Source organism: Elgaria multicarinata, chromosome 4, assembly GCF_023053635.1.
Source record: "Elgaria multicarinata webbii isolate HBS135686 ecotype San Diego chromosome 4, rElgMul1.1.pri, whole genome shotgun sequence".
NCBI lineage: Eukaryota > Metazoa > Chordata > Lepidosauria > Squamata > Anguidae > Elgaria > Elgaria multicarinata.
In genome coordinates this window covers 15,753,792-15,769,279 of record NC_086174.1, presented here as the reverse complement: position 1 = coordinate 15,769,279, position 15,488 = coordinate 15,753,792, and positions in this window count along the sequence as shown.

Genomic DNA, 15,488 nt, shown 5'->3' with positions numbered 1-15,488 from the left:
TTCCTTTAACTTGAGCCTGTTATTCCATGTCCTGCACTCTGGGACGATCGAGAAGAGATCCTGGCCCTCCTCTGTTTGACAACCTTTTAAGTATTTGAAGAGTGCTATCATGTCTCCCCTCAATCTTCTCTTCTCCAGGCTAAACATGCCCAGTTCTTTCAGTCTCTCTTCATAGGGTTTTGTTTCCAGACCCCTGATCATCCTCATTGCCATCCTCTGAACACGCTCCAGCTTGTCTGCGTCCTTCTTGAATTGTGGAGCCCAGAACTGGACGCAATACTCTAGATGAGGCCTAACCAGGGCCGAATAAAGAGGAACCAGTACCTCACATGATTTAGAAGCTATACTTCTATAAATGCAGCCCAAAATAGCATTTGCCTTTCTTGCAGCCATATCGCACTGTTGGCTCATATTCAGCTTGCGATCTACAACAATTCCAAGATCCTTCTCATTTGTAGTATTGCTGAGCCAAGTATCCCACATCTTGTAACTGTGCCTTTGGTTTCTATTTCCTAAATGTAGAACTTGGCATTTATCCCCATTAAATTTCATTCTGTTGTTTTCAGCCCAGCACTCCAGCCTATCAAGATCACTTTGAAGTTTGTTTCTGTCTTCCAGGGTATTAGCTATCCCACCCAATTTTCTGTCATCTGCAAATTAGATAAGCTCAAATATGAACATGAACAAATATGAACATGAACAAATTTGATAAGCTCAAATTTGAAAAGCTCAAATATGAACATGAAGTTCACTGGATGACTTTGAGGCAGTCACTGACTCTCAGCTTAACCTACTTTACAGGGTTGTTGTGAGGATAAAGAAGAGAGGAGGAGGAGGAGAAACATGTACCTGTAATGCCTGTCTCTACAGTAAAGTGAGAGGGGCATGGAATGGGGGAAGGAGAGAACAAAACCTTGTTGAAGAAAGGAGTTGAAGAGAAAGAGGGAGCTGAAAAGAGAGGAGGCATAAGGAGCAAGTGGAAGGAGAAAAGGGAAGAAAGGAAAGAGAAATCGGCAGCATCGTGAGGAGGAGAAGGAGACAGTCTGCAATTTTGTGAAGAGTGCAGCTCCGCATAGAGCAACCAGCAACCAGGGAACTCAAGAACTGGGATAAACAGCTGTTGTTGGACCAGTGAACCTAACACGGTGCTTCACAGAGAACTGCGGGTTAAAAATAGTTGATTGATAGTTGTGTTAATTGTTTTCTTCATGTGATTATTCTCTAACCCTTCTTAAGCAAAGTAAATTCCGTTAAATATTTATTTGGTTTGGTCTCTGGAGTGATTGCAATCTGCCCCTCCTCATCCTAGTCAGAGAAACCTGAAATGTTACATACCCCCTTGGGCTCCTTAAAGGAAAAGTCAGGATATAAATGTAACAAATAAACAAAACCTAAAATACTTGAAAAATAAATAAATATAGCAAGCTGCAAAATGGGGTGGAATACTGAAAACAATGAACCTGTAATAGGGATGTCCCTTAGATCACTGCCAGTCTTTCTGATGACTCTGGGTTAGATCCGGCAGAAGCTTCTCGTAGATAGAAAAGCTCCTTTTATATGGAGGCTTCTAATTCTCTTGGCTGAACTGGAGAGGAGGTGACCTTCCTGATGACTTCCTTCCCCTACAATCCCATATGTCTCCAAAAATTTGGTTCTGGCGAGTTGGGATACCCTCTGGAGCAATGGGGGAGAAGGGGGCAGGGGAGGCTGGGGAAATCGTCAAAAATAACCTGCAGGAAAGTTTTGAGCAGAGATAGACATGGTGATGTTCTCACTGGTAGAATAAAAACTCTAGATCGATCTCACTCTCTTTCTTTCATGGACTTGGCTGGCCAATGCAAGCATGGTTGAGCTGTCATATTAGTGAGCGGCTTATCATTAACAATGATAAAATCGAAATAAAGGTCTTCTCCAAATGGAGAGAGAGAGAGAGAGAGAGAGAGAGAGAGAGAGAGAAGCATAAGATCCACCAAGTAAAGATCTTCAAGTATTTAGGCTTAGTTTTTTACAATGTAAGTCCTGGAAGACTTAAGAACATAAGAAGTGCCCTGCTGGATCAGACCATCTAGTCCAGGACTCTGTTCACACAGTGGCCAACCAGCCATTGGCCATGGATGAACAAGAAGGACATGGTGCAACAGCACCCTCCCACCCATGTTCCCCAGCAACTGGTGCACACAGGCTTACTGCCTCGAATACTGGAGATCGCACACGACCATCAGGGCTAGTAGCCATTGATAGCCTTCACCTCCAGGAATTTTTCCAACCCCCTTTTAAAGTCATCCAAATTGGTGGCCATCACTACATTTTGCGGTAGTGGGTTCCATAATTTAACTATTTATTTACTTAATTAATTATTCACACTATGTGCTGTGTGAAGAAGTACTTCCTTTTATTTGTCCTGGATCTCTCACCAATCAGCTCCCTGGGATGACCCCAGGTTCTAATATTTTGAGAGAGGGAGAAAAATGTCTCCCCATCCACATTCTCCATACCATGCATAATTTTGTACACCTCTATCATGTCTCCCCTTAGCCTCCTTTTTTCCAAGCTAAACAATCCCAGTTGATGTAAGCTTCCCTCAGTGTGGAGATGCTCCAGCCCCTTGATCATTTTAGTTGCTCTTTTCTGCACTTTTTCCAGCTCCATAATATCCTTTTTTAGGTGTGGTGACCAGAACCGTACACAGTATTCTAAGTGTGGTCGCACCATAGATTTGTATAAAGGCAGTACGATACTGGCAGTTTTACTCTCAATTCCTTTTCTTCTTACATTGTAAATATGTTTTAGCAAAAGCTCATAATACTACAAGAATGTTTGCATATTTTTATTGGACAAAGGAAGCTGTTTAATTATCCCACAGGTAACATTACTAGAGCAATACTCATATCTTAATCACTGACGGGAATTCCAATTTCAGTCAATAGTGAAATTACTATTTTAGAAAGAGTCCAAAATAAGTTCTTGAGAAACCATTTTGGTGTACGTAAATGTTATACTATGCTTGGAGGTTGGTTTACCAACTGTTGAGATTTAAGCGGAGATTTAAACTATTGGCTACAGTGCTTACAATTAGAGGAATTATTTCCACCAGTGCTTATTGGCAGTTATTCTTTTGAAGACCTGGTAATATGGGGATCAGACTACATATTACATTAAATATATAGCATGCAAATCCTTATGTGTTTTATTCAAAAGTATATAATGGAGACCTTGGCCTAACCTACACCAAGCAGGATATTGCACTATGAAAGCAGTATGAAAGCGGTATATGGTATGTGTTAATGGGCCCCAACAGTTGTCAGTGCACTTCAACACCACTATAAAGCAGTAGTGTGGCTACTGCCTTTTATATACTGCTTTCATAGTGGAATATCCTGCTTGGTGTAAATTAGACCCTAGTCTTATTGTGATCCCAACACACAAACAGTTACCCACCATGCAGCAGACAGATGTAGTTGGGGTGGGGGGGTTACGCCTTCTATTGATTAGAAACTGTGACACAAGGGAAATTTTGGGGTGTTCAAGCCTGGGAAGGGATGAATTCATCGTCCCCATGTGCCATGGTTCCAATCTGGGTCAGGCCACCATGTGCTGACTTTTTTGAGGAAAGAAAGGAGTGCATGAGCTGTATGCTACATATTTAACGTACTGTGTCATTTGACCTCAAGTCGGTTACTATTGGCTTTCTCAGGAATTAAGGATTACTTTAGGATTCTCTAAAGCTAAAATGCATTTGAGGGATGACCTCTAAAGCTAAAGTGTCCCGGGATAGAGCCCTCTACTTTGGGCCTGCTTTTTCCACGGTCCCGGGCTGAGCTCAAGAACGCAGAACGTATGGCCCGTTGCTGCAGTTTGACCCTGCTCCGTGCGATTACTCACGCAGAGCCGGAAGACGCGCATGGGGCGTAGCGCCCCTCAGGAGCTCTGCACCCATCGGGGTTAGGGTGGGGGAGTGGGGAAAGTACTTTTTTTAAAAAAAACTTACCTTCAGCGCACGAGCTTTCGTGCGCTCCATCCTCTTTAAAAGTAAAAAATGGCAGGCGCGACACCTCTCTTCCTGAGGTCGTCACGCCTCACGTGTAAACGGAGGAGGGATCTCACGTTAAACACAACACGAGAACTAATTAAGAAAAGAAAATGGGTTTTGAAGAAATAGTTAAAGAGAAAGCTTGAGAGTAAGCAGAAGGAGGCAAAGTCCAGCATTTTCACCCCTACACCCTAAACTCTCTCTCTCTGTGTCTCTCTCTCTCTTTCTGTTTATATATAGTGATAAATAATGGAAGAATACTGAAGGGGAAAGTTATACGCTAATGAGAGGTATAATTAGAAAAGAGAATGTACTAGAGAGATGAAAGTAAGCTTATCTTCAAGAGAACAGCCAGTTAATTTTTTTTAAAAAAAAATCAGTGTTATAGAAAACTGAGTTGTTGTTTTTTTAAAAAAAATGTTTCTATGTGAGAAAGTCATATCAGTTGAACTTAAGACAAATGAATTTGTCTTAATTTAACCAGAGCAGTAAACCTCTCGTGCAAATGCTCTGTATATGGGCTGGGTCATAACATCTGATTCTCCAATCTTACGGTGGGCCCAGGACAATTGTATGGCAGCTTTAGTTTAGGGATGTATGGAAATTTTATTTCAATTCATTTTCAACTTGAATTTTCCACATTTGCAACCCCAAACACAAATGCAAACAGGAGCACAATTATCAGAAAATGCTTGCAGGTTGCGTGAGCTTGCAATCATGACAGAAAAATATGTTCACAAGAATGCACACTTTTAAAGTGAATATTTTAAACAACAACACACATTTCACACGTTAGTATATGGGTGAAAGTACATATTTTTGGTGTGCTTTCTTTTGGGAATGAGACAAACTGAGCTCTGAGGAAGAAATCAAAATATCTTCATCAGCTAAAACCTCTCTCATAATATAGAACCTGTATACCCGAGACCACAGAACGTGTGGCCAGGCGCCACAGTTTGTCCAGGCCCCATACGAGTCCTCGTGCATGGGGCACAGCACTCCTCAGGAGCACTGCGACCATCAGGGGTGGGTGGGGAGCAGGGGAAGTAATTATTTTTAAAAATCACTTACCTTTTGTGCATGAGTGTTCGTGCACTGCTGTCCCTTTAAGAAAAAAAAAGAAAATGGCAGGTGTGATGCCTCTCCCTCTGAGGTCATCTTGTGCTGCGTGTGTACTGATGGGGAGATCTCACAATAAAATATCATGAGATCTTCACCCCTCCACCCTGCTAGACCATGCCTCTGAGAATGCATGTAAATGTTGAGCCAATTCTGAATCAAACTGACGAGAGTTCTCCCATCCCCAAAGAGAATACCATCTTGCAGGTAACACCAGAAGTACAGTGAGAATGCCACCTATTCTGACATGCGGAAGATCCAAAATCTGTGGAACTGGTCCCTCTCAGCACATCTATCTGAATTTCTTTCACTGGAGATACTAAAGACTGATCCTGGGACTTCATAATTGCAGGTTTATGGGTTCAACCAAGCCACATTTTCAGAACTGAATACAGAAATGGACACAGTTTGCAGTTGCTAGGCAGTAGACAATGAGGCTGCTCCACCACTGTAGCACACACAGGACCACCACTTGCTCAGTGGCTTTGTTACTTCTTTTAAAAACCCTCTTCTGTGAGCATTGCTTACCTACATAGTGGTAAATATTTTGATAGGATGTGAAAGAAATCCACAATGGAATCAAATGAGTTTGAATTTCTATGAATCCAGTCTGCAGATTTCGTACTGGAACAGCTTTTCCAAAGTCACCTGGATTCCACAGACTTATGGACTGTTGTTGTTTTTTTTACTGTCCAGAACTTACAGAAATTTAGACATAGAAAAATAAATACATTAAATAACTAAAAAATGATTTGCTCATTTGGGGTGCAGGGGGGGATTTGTGAAGTTTTCCACGTACAAATTTGCACAATTATGAATTTGCGCAAATTCTGGAAATCGGGGGGGGTGCAATCCAGGTCTGTCAATGAATGTACGACAGAATGAAAGGTAACAGGCAATCTGCAAAGTGCAGACAGAATGGATTTTACAGAATCTATACATCCGTCCTTTCTGCTTATTTGGGGTTATTTTTAGAAGCTCCAAAACCCCATTGTGCAAGCTTTAGTCAATGTGGCGATGTGTCCATTAATGAGTCCATTTGAAAAATGCACACAAAAATCTGTACAGATTCCCGTTATGATTTTTTTTTTTAAATGCAGACAGAATTAGCATGGAGCAGACTTAAAGGTAGAAAAAGAGGGATGTTTACAGAAATGGCCCTGATAGATCTGCCCATTTCTAATACAGTGGATGCAAAACTCAGTCGACTTGAATTGAACAACCTTGAAGTCTCTTACTTTTGTGAGTAAACAACTCTCTGCCAGCACTGCTTATATTTATGAAGATTTTTTTTCTTTTAGTTTCATTTTTAAATTAGTTTTCTGTATCCTAACACAGACAAGCAATTTACTCGAGATGCCTCCAGGAAATCCTGAGAACATTAGCGGCGCAATATTGCAAGTTGTGGACCCTACGTTTGCATCGTTCAGGCTTGAGCAGGAATTAAATAAAGCATTGGAATATTGTTCTGAGCCGCAGGCCTACGAAACTGCTTAAGGAAGAGAAGTGCCAGCACTTTATCTATCATTCATAAACCTTCCACGGCTTGCTAGAAACTGTTCCCTTCTTTATTGCAAAAGTGTCCTTTGCAGCAAGGGGGAAAATATGATATTGTACTCTGCATAAAGCATTTGTACTTTTTATAGTCAATTATGTTTCTATCCTTAGAGCTACTTTTATTTATTTATTTATTTATTTATTTTATTCTTATTTTATAAAAGGTGGTGGAAACAGCCTTGAATTCAATCCCTCGCATTGTTGCCCATTTACATGAACAGGAACAATTTAGGAACAGGAACGATAATCCCACCTGTGTCTTTAATTATCCTTTATTTGTTTGTTTTATTTGTAGTGCTGTCATCCAAATAGCTGAAATGCAATGGCTGACAATACCACTGGTTTGTAATGCACTAGAGCTGATATGGATGTGCCCCAAAATTCTCCTCCAAATGTCCAAATTACCCATGCAAACCTACCATACATCAACCCCTCAATCCAGATCACCGTGCATGAATAGTGGAGTGCACACATGGCAGGTATTGTGAAGCTGTGCTGGACTCAAAATCAGCCCCAAATTGCAAAGTCAAATTGTGTGGCTTCTCCGATATCCAGACGAACAAAACTATGTACCTATCAGTGGAAGTTTGTGTCTACATTTTGGAGGATAGGAGTCAGCACCTTGGATAGCTCATTTACAGTTCTGGCTGGATCCGGCTGAAACCCAGCATGAATTCTCAGCCCCACTGAAATCAGAGCCACCAGCCTCCACTGCTTCTATGCTCCTTAGCTGTTCCTTCCAGGAAGGAAGTAGGACCACACCCACTTTTTAGCTGACGTCACTTTGATTTAGGAACCAGCTAGTCTCTTAATAGGCTCTATTTCCTGGTAACTCTGTTCTAGAGTTATCTCTGCTATGTCAGATACTGTAACTCCAATGCCATTCTAAACATGCCCTTTATACATTCGTGGGCCAGAAGCATCTAGGAAATGGTGTATAATTCTGGGTACCCCACCTCAAGAAAGATAGCACAGAGCTGGAAAAGATGCAAAAAAAAGTGTACCGGCATGGCCTGCTGGAAGAGATCCACTAGCTTAACAGTCTTTCTGAATTTAAAAAAGCTATAAAGACAGATCTCTCAGTCAAATTTTTAAATGTCTTAAAAGATTTTAAGATTTTAATAATGTATTGGTTTTATGTTTTTAATCAGTTTTATGTATTTTATATTTTTGTATTCAGTGTTGTTCCCTGCCTCAATCCAGAGGGAGAGGCAGGTAAGAAATAATGATGATGATGATGATGATGATGATGATGATGATGATAATAATAATAATAATAATAATAATAATAATAATAATAATAATAATAATGCAGCTTATGGGAGGGGAACTAACCAAGGCAAAAAAAGAATGTAAGGGAGATTCTCTCTCTCTCTCTCTCTCTCTCTCTCTCTCTCTCTCTCTCTTCCAAAATAATAGAACCTGAAGGTCATCTAATGAAATTGACTTGCAGACTACAATAGATTCAGGACAAAAAGAAAGAAAATAGTTCCTCATGCAATACTTAATTGATTTATGGAACTATATAATATTACTTGCTATCACATACTGTGATGGCAAAACATCTGATGAGTTTAAAATGTGATTAGATGACGTTTTGAAGGATGGGTTTATTAATGGATATTAGCCAGAACGCTACAGGATGAAGGACTAGATTGACCCTTGGTCTAATCCAGCAAGGCATTTATCATGTTCTTGCATCTGTATCCTGTTACAAGAGGTGACAGTAGAAGGGCTGTTGGGAACATTCTCTTTGTTAGTTTTTCGAAACAGTATTTTGTTTTGGAGAGGATCAGAACAACTGGAGAAAGTAGTCCTCAAGTCTCCTTCTGCAGAGCTTGACTTTCTCAACTTAGAGGTCGGTTGTCTGCAGGAAGACTAATTAAAGTATTTAGTTCCCATGACAACTTCATTGCTTGGCTATTGACACCTTTTTGTCAGGAGTTGCCTCAGGGCAGGCAGCTGAAATTCACTAAGCCAGTGGTAGAGGCAAATCTTTCCTCCACCATGAATGGATTTTGCCTGAATGCTGGGATAAAACGGGGGAGGGGGACTCATCTATTATTACTACTATCAGCATGCCTCAAGGATGTGTGTTTTTTCTGAGATTTTTCATAAGCAACATAAGGATAAAATGGGCTACCTGCTTCCCATACAAACCTGCCTAGCTCACACTTCTACCCACTTTAATGGTCATTCATTATTTTATTATGAAAATTATTTATAGAGCACATTACAACATAACAGATAACAAGATTATTATTTTTTTACAAAAGAAGACCAATACAATAAAGCTATCATAAAATATAAATTAAATATCCAACATTCAGTAACTCAATAGGCTGTTACTAAAAATCAATCCATGTAAATAGACATATTAGTATTAACTGGGGGAACATCTGCACTATAGGCATTCATCAGATCTGTAACGGGACACCATAACACGATATTGGGGACACCACAGAAAAGGCCCTTTTTTGAGTCACCATAAAATGCACCTCTGTGAAGCATGGCACAGCTAGGAGGATCTCTGATGTTGCCCTCAGTGGTATATTCAGGTTTCCACATTTCCCTCTCCATTCCTGTGACTGCATTACCCCAATTTCAAGTATAACCTGATGAGATCTGAACTGGGTGTGACAAGAAAGAGATCTTGGAGTTGTGGTGGACAGCTCGATGAAAATGTCCACCCCGTGTGCATCCGCTGTAAAGAAGGCAAACTCCATGTTAGGCATTATTAGAAAAGAAATTGAGTATAAAACTGCCGGTATCATACTGCCTGTAACATTCTGACCATGACACTTAAAAAAGGGATATTATAGTGCCGGGAAAAGTGCAGAAAAGACCAACTAAAATGATCAAGGGACTGGAGCATCTCCCCTATAAGAGAAGGTTACAACAGCTGCTTGGGGAAAAACAAGGCCAAGGGGAGATATGATAGAGGTCTACAAAATTATGTGTGATGTGGAGAACGTGCGGAAGGAGATGTTTTCTCCTTCTCCCTTAATACTAGAACCCAATGGGTTCATCCCATGAAGCTGATTGGTGGTAGATTCAGGACAAATAAAAGAAACTACTTCTTCACACAGCGCATAGTTGCTGGGGAACATGGGTAGGTGGTGCTGTTGCACCATGTCCTGCTTATTGATCCCTCACCAATGGCTGGTTGGCCACTGTGTGAACAGAGTGCTGGACTAGACCCTGAGTCTGATCCAGCATAGCTTATGTTCTTGTGTTCTTATGTAATTGCATAATAGGCAGAAAATCATCAAGTAAAGCTTTCCCAATCCCTGCATCTCCATATTAGAAAATTGTCGTCCGTGTTGCATTTGTGCAGAAGCAATTAAATGAACAGGGAGCTTAGGGCAATATCCAGCAACGTCATTCCATTCGGGCAAATGCCATTGCACTAGCAGATTCTGAACTATGCACAAGAGATCCAACTGAAGTTATGTTTGCGCAAGTTGGTTGTGCCCACAGTTTTGCAGTGTGTTGAGCAATGCATTGTGCAACACATTTTGCACCCGGTTGCACAAGAGGAACAGACAACCGCTTGTGCAAAGAAAAGATTCACCAGAGCTCTGGTAGTGCTATTTGAGTTTGCGGAATGTCTCTGTTGGATACTGCCTTTAATTTCAAACATGAAAGACCTGTGTCTCAAAGCTATCTAAATTCACTCCTGATCGAAAAGATTCATCCCATTTATTAAAGGCTTTGAGGGTAGGGGATGAGGAGAGTCTGCATTTGCTTTAATGTTTCAGTGGAAGTGAAGGTCATAGTGACTATGACAGTGGGACAAAGTCACTCTGCACATGCTCAAAGACTCCTTTTCCTCTTTAACATTACTTCACATTCTGTTTCATAAACTGTAGGCTAGTGCTAAGGAGATTGGAAAATCCTTCCTTCTGTGCATCTTTAAGAGTATAATTCAATTACATGCTGCCTTTTCTGATTGCAGTGTTCACTCTCTCTGAAAATGTGCAAGAAAATGTGCTAGAATACACAATTACCTGCATGACTAAAAGTGGGCATTCCATGCTGGGTACATCTCTAATTAAAACTGCTGGCTTGAATATAATGATGAGATTCATTAATGAAACAATGTAGGATCAGAACCTCTTCAACTTTAGTTTAACCTAGTTTTGTCGATGGAGATTCTTAATTTCCAACTCTCTGCAGCTTTTCTCCTTAATAGAAAGTGTCACTACTTAAACAATTTTAATTCAAATAAGATGTACTAACCTGGTCTCTCTCACTGCCCAGGCATTCTGAATACTTTTAAAGTTGAAAAATCAGGAGATACAGTAAGAACAATCGGGAAAGGGTGATTTTTCAATGGCTCCAGCTAGCATGCTGAATAAAGATGGTGAATGTGTGGCCCTCCCAATGTTGCTGGACTCCAATTCCCATCATCCTTCACTGTTGCCTATACTGGTTCCCCACCCCTGGTGGAGGCTTCTGCACATCTCAGAGAGCAAGCAAATTCTCACATGTCCAGGTACAACACATATAACATCTGGTATGGAATTTTTATTTATTTATCTATGTATTTATTATTATTATTATTATTATTATTATTATTATTATTATTATTATTTATATAGCACCATCAATGTACATGGTACAATGTACATTCTTATGTTTGCATATATTTTATTTTATTACATTTTATTTATTTATTTACCACATTCATATACTACTCCCCATCCAAGGATTTCAGAGTGGTGATCAAATAGAATAAAAACAGAATAAAAACACATTAAAAATTTGGTTTCCAAAAGAAACAAACTTCAGATAAAACTGTGGCTGGTCATTCAGGGAAAGCTTCTTGGAACAGCAATGTTTTCAGAAGGTACTGGAAGGAATACAACGTTGGTGCATGTCTGACCTCCAAAGGAATACAACGTTGGTGCATGTCTGACCTCCAAAGGAATACAACGTTGGTGCATGTCTGACCTCCAAAGGCATGGAATTCCATAAGAACATAAGAAGCGTCATGCTGGATCAGACCAAGGGTCCATCTAGTCCAGCATTCTGTTCACGCAGTGGCCATCGGCCAGGGACCAACAAGCAGGACATGATGCAACAGCACCCTCCCACCCACCCATGTTCCCCAGCAACTGGTGCATGCAGGCTTACTGCCTCGAATACTGGAGATAGCACACAGCCATCAGGGCTAGTAGCCATTGATGGCCTTCACTTCCAGGAATTTATTCAACCCTTGTTCAACGCCATCCAAATTGGTGGCCATCACTACATCTTGTGGAAGTGAGTTCCATAATTTAACTATGCACTGTGTGAAGAAGACCTTCCTTTTATTTGTCCTGGATCTCCCCCACCAATCAGCTTCATGGGATGACCCCGGGTTCTAGTATTCTGAGGCCTTAGCTAGATCTAAGGTTTATCCCGGGATCGTCCCAGGGTCATCCCTGTTCATGTAAATGACACACAGGATATCCTGGGAGCAGGCAGGGACGACCCCGGGATGATCCCAAGATAAACCTTAGGTCTAGCTAAGGCCTGAGAGAGGGAGAATAATTTCTCCCTATCCACATTCTCCACACCCTGCATAATTTTGTACACCTCTATCATGTCTCCCCTTAGCCTCCTTTTCCCAAGCTAAACAATCTCAGTTGTTGTAACATTCCCTCATAGCAAGGGGGCCTGCAAATAGAAGGCTCTTCTCCTGGTGGACTCCAATCAGACCATAGGTCCATGAGTCCTCCCTTCGGTGGCTTTGGCTAGACACAAGAGTGGTGCAAGCTCACTGACACGATTCTCCCCATTCCACCTCTGACTCAAGTCCATTTCAGATTGCAAGCTTTGTTTGTTTTTTCTTCCGTATTTTCAGGTGAATTTCCCCCAAATGGCCACAACAATTGTTTGGACATTTTAAAATGTACGCACTTTGGAATGTACTAATTTGGAAATGTATCATTGCTGTCGAATGCATTTGGGTGGGAGTGTCTGTGAATTACATCACAAGCTCAGAAATATGTGGATTTTGACCTCAGACCGTGGGTTTGACCGGGAAGGTGTGAACTGAGTCAAATCCTGATCAAAAATGAACCGATGATATCCCTGCTAGACAGCCATCATGTCTATTCCCAGTAGAAGTACTTGCTTTTATTATCATATTCTATAAATTTAAATGAAGTTCGCTCCATGCACTGTATCCATGAAGTGCTCCTATTTTCCACTAGATGCGCGTCGACCGCATTTCTGTTTTATTTCCTATAACCCAACAGTCTGTTTGCTTTTTATTATTTTAGCTATTTAAGTTGGCTGGTGGCTTCAATGATTTCCTGTAACAATAACCTATAAATCCTTTCCCTAGCTGTGCTTTACGGGCTGCTCCGTTTAATATACTCCCTGTTTGTGGCCCACCTGTCCCCCCTCCTCTGGACTTAGGTTTTCTGAAATGTGAACATCTAGGACAACATTCACCTTCCACTTAGCCAAAAGATCTGGATGATTCTATCAGATCTCCATAGTTGTCAATTTGAGAACAGGAGGAGAGAATTCTGGTTGATAAAAGTCCTATAGATTTCCTTAAGGATGTAGAAGGCTAAACACACACACTTGTGAAGCCAGCTAGTGTTTATTTCTTTATTTTTATTTGCTACATTTTTATCTTGTCTTTTATTTATTTATTTATTTATTTATTTATTACATTCATATACTGCCCCGTAGCCAAAGCTCTCTGGGCGGTTTACAAACGTGCCCAAGGCACCATACATTCTCTCCATTTTATCCTCAGAACAGCCCTGTGAGGTAGATTAGACTGAATTAGTGGTTGACCGCCATGGTTGAATGAGGACTTGAACCCTCATCTCCATTGTCCCTGTCCAACACTGTCCCCCAGCTTGGGGGTTCTTTTAGACCCATCATTGTCACTTGAGGCTCAGGTGACCTCAGTGGCACGGAGTGCCTTCTACAAACTACGGTTGGTGGCCCAGCTACGCCCCTATCTAGACAGGGATAACCTGGCTTCAGTTGTCCATGCTCTGGTAACCTCCAAGTTAGATTACTGCAATGCGCTCTACGTAGGGCTGCCTTTAAAGACGGTTCGGAAGCTGCAGCTCGTGCAAAATGCAGCGGCCAGATTGATTTCGGGAACCAGAAGGTTTTACCATATAACACCTGCTCTGGTCCGCTTGCACTGGCTGCCTGTATGTTTCCAAGCCCAATTCAAGGTGCTGGTTTTGACCTATAAAGCCTTACACAGCTTGGGACCACAATACCTGATGGAACGCCTCTCCCGACGTGAATATACCCGGTCACTACGTTCAACATCTAAGGTCCTCCTCTGGGTGCCTACTCCGAGAGAGGCTCGGAGTGTGGCAACAAGGGATAGGGCCTTTTCGGTGGTGGCCCCCAGACTGTGGAATGATCTCCCTGATGAGGCTCGCCTGGCACCAACGCTGCTATCTTTCTGTCACCATGTTAAGGCTTTCCTCTTTGCCCAGGCATATGGTGGCACATCCTAATTACCCACATGTTTAGTTTTTAATCGGTTTTTAATGCTTTATGTATGTATGTTCTGTGTTTTAGAGTTTTAAATTTTGTATACTTGTTTTTACCTCAATTTTAGAATTTCTGTAAACCTCCCAGAGAGCCCTGGCTATGGGAGCGGTATATAAGTTTAATAAATAAATAAAATAAATAAATCACAACATTGCATTGGCTCTTTTGTTTGATTCTAAAGCTTAGAATATTCTTGTAATACAGCCTAGTATGGGATGATATCCAGAGCCTTAAAGCTGATTTATATCTTGGGGCTCAGGGTCAGCATCAGCTGGAACACAAGCTAAGATCCTCTTAGATTATGTAATGATGCCCACTATGGTGGCAACTCAAGGCTACGGAGTCCCAGCATAACACCATCCAACCAGGGGGCTCACTTGATTGATTCTTCCTAAACCTAGCCTACCTATATATGCTTCCAGATCAAAGAGCTAGGTCTTTGCCAGACTCTAATCTGACTGAATGGCCTGGTTCAGACAACATGCGAAACCATGCTGCTTAACCACAAAATGGCTAACGGAATGCATTGACCTTAATGCATTCCATTTACCATTTTGTGGTTAAGCAGCATGGTTTAGCGTGTTGTGTGAACCTGGCCAGTGTCTCCTTAGCTTGCTGCAGACATCTCAGCCTATTCTTAGTCTACTAACTTCCCTACCCATTATGCTCTTCTCAGTTGCTGAGCATCCACACCTACATACCTGCTCTTCTGCCCTTTGAAAAGGTTTTGCAGTTCCAAGCCTTTTCTCCCCTTTAGAATGACTTCTTGGAGTTATGAGTAAGTAGACTACTTATGTAAGTGTAAGCTCACAGGGCCCTGATTCAGATCATAGAATCATAGAGTTGGAAGGGGCCTCTAAGGCCATCAAGTCCAACCCCCTGCTCAGTGCAGGAATCCACATGAAAGTATCCCCTGACAGCTGTCCAGCTGTTTCTTGAATGCCTTACCTCCCTAGGTCATTGGTTCCATTGTCGTACTGCTCTAACAGTCAGGAGGTTTTTCCTGATGTCCAGCCAGAATCTGGCTTCCTGTAACGTGAGCCCGTTATACTGTGCCCTGGGAGATCCTGGCCCTCCTCCCTGTGACCTTTCAAGTTCTTGTGCTATCATGTCTCCCATCAGCCTTCTCTTCTCCAGGCTAAACATGCCCAGTTCTTTCAGTCTCTCTTCATAGGGCTTTGTTTCCAGACCCCTGATCATCCCTGTTGCCCTCCTCTGAACACGCTCCAGCTTGTCTGCATCATTTTTAATTCAT